Source organism: Mya arenaria, chromosome 14 (assembly GCF_026914265.1).
Source record: "Mya arenaria isolate MELC-2E11 chromosome 14, ASM2691426v1".
Lineage (NCBI taxonomy): Eukaryota > Metazoa > Mollusca > Bivalvia > Myida > Myidae > Mya > Mya arenaria.
In genome coordinates this window covers 23,209,112-23,216,393 of record NC_069135.1, presented here as the reverse complement: position 1 = coordinate 23,216,393, position 7,282 = coordinate 23,209,112, and positions in this window count along the sequence as shown.

Genomic DNA, 7,282 nt, shown 5'->3' with positions numbered 1-7,282 from the left:
GATGGACATCGATATATTTTAACCTAAATCCGAAATTTATTCCGAAACAAATACTTTGGAATAACTCTCTTTTTAAACTTAAAAACGCGTCGGCTTTTTAGGACCTGGTAAAGCAAAGAACCAAATATACTGAGTACCCCTATGATTTTAGAAGGTATAGCTTTTATGAAGAGCTAGAGTGGTTTACAAATGTATCGGATAGGTACATGTATTTTTGCATAACAAATACGCGAGACGTTCATATTGGGTAACATATTGCCTTTTGTTATACTTATTAACATATGCTACAGCTCGTGTTCTTATTACAATTAAATAAACGCGCACTTAATCTGATTCTGCAGCGAAAGAAAAATTCGATAAAATTATGCTAGAATAGGTCCAAGAACGGAATATTTTGACTGAAAAAAAAAACAGTTTCAAGTTATACAATTTTCTATTTTCACTTTGTAAAAAACCATGGTTCGGCTTATACATTCAATAACTTTTTGTTAAGGCCTCTAGAAACAACGGTAAAAACCGAGAGGAGCTTACTCGTCTGGCCTCCGGCTATGCGTATTTATATTGTGATAAAAGTTATATTAACTTACTTACCAGGTCAACACACCCAACTACTTAAAAGAATCCGCAATATTGTTCCGCATCGAACATGTCCCTCACTTAAATTTCCGCAATAAATAAATTACGTTGGTCTCCCTGTATTGGGTGCTTGATAATAGTATTTAGAAGCATTTGAAAGAGTGTTATGAGAAAAGACCAATATATTAAACATTATAATGAAACAAATATTTTAACGTGACTTTTTGGCCTTAGAATACAGAACATTTCTCGTCCGATTATAGTTGAAATTTAAAACAAAATTTAAAACTTCAATAATTTTATTAATTGTTTTTGGACATTAATTTTACATATAAGTTCCCAGTATGCATTTTCATTTAAATCTATACCAAGTTATAAGAATAATAATAAGAAGGAAATTAGTTTCCCCTTTTTATAATGTATTAACCGCCAGGTGGCGTTTACAAGCGCGAATGATTCATGCGCATATGAATGTAAAGGCATTCAGCTTTGGAGAACCGATACGTTAACATCGATTTAATTGATTGTCAAATTTTACAAAAAAGTGTTTATGGTGAATGTTTGCTATGTTATCTAAGTTCATCATATAAGTTTGTTTTCACTTGTCTACGAGTTGTACAACTCGATATCGCACGGTATATGAATCATGGTAATTGATATGCTTTCTATACATTATTGTTAATGAGCTTACGAGTGATGAGGCCCGACATCTAGTGGTATAAGACGAATCCTGCAAATTTGGATGACAAACGGGTGAAGGTGTTTGAGTTATCCCCCAAAGAGGGTTTCATTTCAGTTTTCATCGGATAGTCGACCACGACTGTAGGCTCCATTTTCTGCCAAGCATCGTGTTACATAGACATGCTCTGCTCATGTTGCAAGTTTTGTTTTGTTTATGTTAATCGGTTTCCCGAGTGCTTCTCTGAGACTTCTATAATAAACATTGTTCAAAATGGTTTTGAAATTATTGATTTCTATAGGAGGTTATAGAATGGTATTCAGGGTTTTGTATATTGGCTGTCATTATTTGTAATCAAATCCCTTCAATGATTTGAAAATTCAAAATGGAACGGTTAAAGGAACATATTATAGATTGATGCAAACAACTATGTTTTAATGTGAATGCATAATTATTTTACCCCTGCTTTACAAAGTAATGTTTGGGCTATATAGGAATCAGGCACGTCGTCACGTCCGTCCGTCGGTCCGTGTGTCCGTCCGTCCCGTTTTTGTCCGGTCCATATCTTTCTTATTTATGGCCGGATCTTAAAATATTAAGCAGAAATAAACGACATACCATGACGTGTTGCGCACAAGACCCGTGTCCTTACCGTCAAGGTCAAGGTCACCGAAACATTCAAAACTTAGTATGTTTTGCTTTATAAGCCTTACTTGTAATATTTCGTGTCCGGAGGATCTCATTCATGTTTGGATTTTAAAATTGCATGGCAGAGTTGACCAACATAGATTTAAAAACCTTGTCCCTAGCTTCAATGTCAAGGTCACAGCAATTCTGTATCAAATATGTTTTTCTATATAAGCCTAACTGATAACAGTTCTTGTCCGGTCCATTACCTTTGTTATATAATGTTGGAATTCTAATAACTTGTCCAGAGTGACCACCATATCATGAGGATATGTCACGTACAAGACCCGTGTCCGTACGTTAAAGGTCAAGGTAACAGCAATGCTCTGAACTTACTATGTTTTGCTTTTTAAACGTTATTGATGTCAGTTCGTGTCCGAAACATAACATTCACATTGATGGTCGGATTTCAAAATTGTATGGCAGGAGTGACCACTATAGCATGAAGACGTGTTGCACACAAGACCCATGTCTCAACCTTCAATGGTAAGGTCACAGCATGCTTCGGGGAACTATGTATGTTTCACTATGAAAGCTTTACTGTTAATAGTACGTGTCCGGTCCATGTCTTTCTCACTCATGGTTTGATAAAAGACATGTTTTTTGTGTGTGTGTTTTTTTGTGTGTTTTTTTTTTTTGGGGGGGGGTATCATTTAATTCATATAAGTAAAACATGATGATGCAATAAATAAAGTAAAAATCATCAAGTTATACCTGTATTCTGGCCCTTTAAATTTTATTTACAAACTGCACTTTTTTACTTAACAAAGCGCAACCCGGGTGCATTTCTCCGGGTAAACCAATCGGGCGTGCAACGCTGCTTGCACAAAGGTTGCACACATTCCATTTCGTCTTCAACTTGCAGACACACGTTAAAATATATTTGAAATTCAGCTCGTTGGACTAACTGGTATGTGCTCTTTTTTAGTTTCATCTCAACCTTTTGGGTTTTTACAGTTTGCAGATGTAAAACGTTAAGTTTGTAGTATTTAAAAAAACTTTTTTTTTAAACTATATGATGTTTAAGTTTCCATCGATATCATTATACAACGCGGGTGCATCTAACTGCATTTTCTTCTTATGTATATTTCTTTATATTTGCCAATACAAACACAATAGCAAAAGCATGCGTCAAATTCTATGATATTGTCTTTTTTGTTAAGTAATTACAATGTCATCATTGCCTTACTACTTCTGTACAGAGAAAACTAACTTTCATTTTGCATGAATCGTTCGGCGCTAAGACGTCATTTGTTTACTTCATTATTTAATATTGCCCCCTGCTTGGACACTCGCGACCATTTGACCAATGGTAAACGACATTTCGAATACCCGCTATTCCTTTACTCAGACAATGATTGTCAATAACAGATTCATAGCCTTAATTCTTTGTATTAAAGTTTTATATTTATTTATTTTTTGAAACATTGACTTGTGTGAATATGAGGATTGAATTGCTGATTGAATAATTTAAACTTTGGTGGTTTTTTTTTTCGATTTTTTTTAATTATTGTCAAGTATTACTTGTTCATGATTAAATATATTTGACTACGAAAACAAATAATCAGACGCAAAATAATTATATAATATTACCCATTTAAACAATGGCAGCACAGACTTTTTGCCGATTTACGAGCACTCGTTTATTTGCCTTGTTAAACCAATTTTGATTTTCAGAAAATCTATCTATAGCACTGCAGCTAAGATACAATTTAAGTTATAACAAAATCAATATCTAGCTATGCCATTCTATGGGTTTATTTCACTCTTTGGATGTATCTCATTTTACATATTTTATTGGAATTCAATAGATCCAATCCTGCACAGTAGATAAGTCAATACCTATAAGGTACGGAATTCGTTAGGGCCACCGCCTGTGAATGTGTTAATCTGAAACGCGATATTCGATAGTAAAATTATGAAAACGCGAAATCGATACAGGACGATGATGAAAAACGCTAAATCGCAACAGTTCGATATCTAAAACGCGACAGTACGATAACGAAAAAGCGACAGTACGTTGATGAAAACGCGACAGTACGATAACGAAAAAGCGACAGTACGTTGACGAAAATGCGACAGTACGATAACGAAAACGCGACAGTACGTTGATGAAAACGCGGCAATACGATAACGAGCACGCGACAGTACGTTGATGAAAATGCGACATTACGATAACGAAAAAGCGACAGTAAGTTGATGAAAATGCGACAGTACGATAACGAAAACGCGACAGTACGTTGATGAAAACGCGGCAATACGATAACGAGCACGCGACAGTACGTTGATGAAAACGCGACAGTACGATAACGAAAACGCGACAGTACGTTGATAAAATCGCGACAATACGATGACGAAAACGCGATATTACGACACGGTACGATGATGATAATGCGTTAGATACTATCGTGTTTTCACCATCGTACTGTCAGGTTTTCACCATCGTAGTCTCGAGATATCGCGTTTTCGTTATCGTAGTATCGTACTATCCGTTATTATAATAACTTTATTTAAAGAAGGTAACACATTAAGACATAGGCATCATATTATAAATAAACATAACACACGTCTTGTAGACACGTACAATGCGGCCTTCTGAAAGAACACACACAAACACGCACACACACACGCACGCACGCACACGCACACACACACACACTAAAGAAGATGTGTTGCAAAAAATACCCAAAACACAAATGAGAAAACACATTTCAGTACCGCAAAAATACATATTCTAAAAAAGCATTATTACATTTTTTTCATCGTGGCCTATAACTAAAATAAATGATCGTTTTGACATAAAACAATGCTTAGAATGGAATTGTAAGCATTAATTTATGTCATTTCAGAAAGGTACGTATTAAAATGTAATACGAAAACAGAAAGAAACATGAATATAATTATCATCTTACTTTCGCGTTATCATCATCGTACTGTCGCGTTATCACACTCGTACTGTCGCTCGTAATGTCGCGTTATCATCATCGTACTGTCGCGTTATCATCATCGTACTGTCGCGTTATCACACTCGTACTGTCGCTCGTACAGTCGCGTTATCATCATCGTACTGTCGCGTTATCACCATCGTACTGTCGCTCGTACTGTCGCGTTATCATCATCGTACTGTCGCGTTATCACACTCGTACTGTCGCTCGTAATGTCGCGTTATCATCATCGTACTGTAGCGTTATCATCATCGTACTGTCGCGTTATCACACTCGTACTGTCGCGTTATCACCATCGTACTGTCGCTCGTACTGTCGCGTTATCATCATCGTACTGTCGCGTTATCACCCTCGTACTGTCGCTGGTAATGTCGCGTTATCATCATCGTACTGTCGCGTTATCATCATCGTACTGTCGCGTTATCACACTCGTATTGTAGCTCGTACTGTCGCGTTATCATCATCGTACTGTCGCGTTATCACCATCGTACTGTCGCTCGTACTGTCGCGTTATCATCATCGTACTGTCGCGTTATCACACTCGTACTGTCGCTCGTAATGTCGCGTTATCATCATCGTACTGTCGCGTTATCATCATCGTTCTGTCGCGTTATCATCATCGTACTGTCGCGTTATCACACTCGTACTGTCGCGTTATCATCATCGTACTGTCGCTCGTACTGTCGCGTTATCATCATGGCACTGGCGCGTTATCATCATCGTACTCTCATGATATCATCATCGTACTGTCGCGCTATCATCATCGTACTGTCGCTCGTATTGTCGCGTTGTCATCATCGTACTGTCGCTCGTACTGTCGCGTTATCATCATCGTACTGTCGCTCGTATTGTCGCGTTATCATTATCCTACTGTCGCGTTATCACACTCGTACTGTCGCTCGTACTGTCGCGTTATCACACTCGTACTGTCGCTCGTATTGTCGCGTTATCATCATCGTACTGTCGCGTTATCATCATCGTACTGTCGCGTTATCATCATCACACATTCCTCTTCTTTTCTTTGTTGACATTCAAATATGCAACTTATGTCAGTCGAACATATGTTAAACGCTTAAAATTCACCTCAAAACGAAGTGTGTTTTAGTCTATTGTGAAAGGGTGATTGTCCATCGTCCATCGTCGTCCGTTCTTCTTTAGCATTTACCTTATAACAAATTATCCCACTAAACCACTGCGACGATTTCAACCAAAATTCACAAGAAAGTTTCTTGGGTGGTCCTCATCCAGATTCCTTCAATAAAAGTGGTTCCATGCAGAACTCTAGTTGCTATGGCAACCGAAAGTAAAAACTTTGAAAGACTTCTTTTCCGAAACCACTGCCCCGATTTAAAAATGATTTCACAGAAATGTTCATTTGTGTATGCTGGTATCAAATTTCTTTACCCCATGAAGTTTCGTAAAAAACACGGTCGCCAGGGGGCGGGGCTCATTAACTGTGTCTATATGGAAAACTGAAAATCTTCTTAGAATCGCGTGACCGATTTTAAAATAATCACAGAAATGTTCCTTTGCTCTGTCAAATTCCTTCACCACATGTAGATCCATATAAAAACCATTGCCGCAAAGACAGGTTACTTTTCACAATATGTCTTTATGGAACACTTTTTAAATCTTCTCTTCAGAACTATTGGACCGATTTCAAAATTATTTCATAGAAATGTTTCTAATGTGACCTTCTGTCAAATCCATTCACCCAATGGTGATTAAAATAAACCACGGCCGCACGCCTAGTTTTCACGGTATGTTCGTACGGAAAACCACTGGCCTTATTACAAAATATTTTCATATAAATGTATGTCCATTAGGTCACCCTCTTATCATTTTTTTTTTACTTTCTTTATAATTATGTTTTGTTTTTGTGTTTTGAAATAAAGAAGATAATAACTTCAAACGTCATTAACCTAATGTATTGAACTTATAATGTAGGAGTTAAGACCGTTGATATATCTTTAAACTGATACATATTTTTTACGTTTTTATATGCCCTTTTTAAAACACAACGGGACGGATAACAAGCATTTGTCCACTCATTACCAAATTTGGTCAGAATGTGAATGGGCATGTAACCTTGGACGAGTTCGATAACCGAGATGATGTTGTCATTCAGAAGTTATTGCCCTTGAATTATAGAAAATCTGGAGTATTATTGAAGTTTTACTCAGGTCAGCAATATAAGGCCTTCTTAACTCATGTGTTTAAACTAAAAACGTTTTGTTTTTCTTCAACCTCGTCTCTAGAGCTAATTTAAAGACGGTCGGAACTCAATATAGAAAGGGTTACATCGTGCGATAAGACCTCGATTTGTAGTTTTGAAAAAAAAAAAAATCGGGTCTAAAGACAAATTGTACAGTTATCGCCATAACGCAAAAAATAA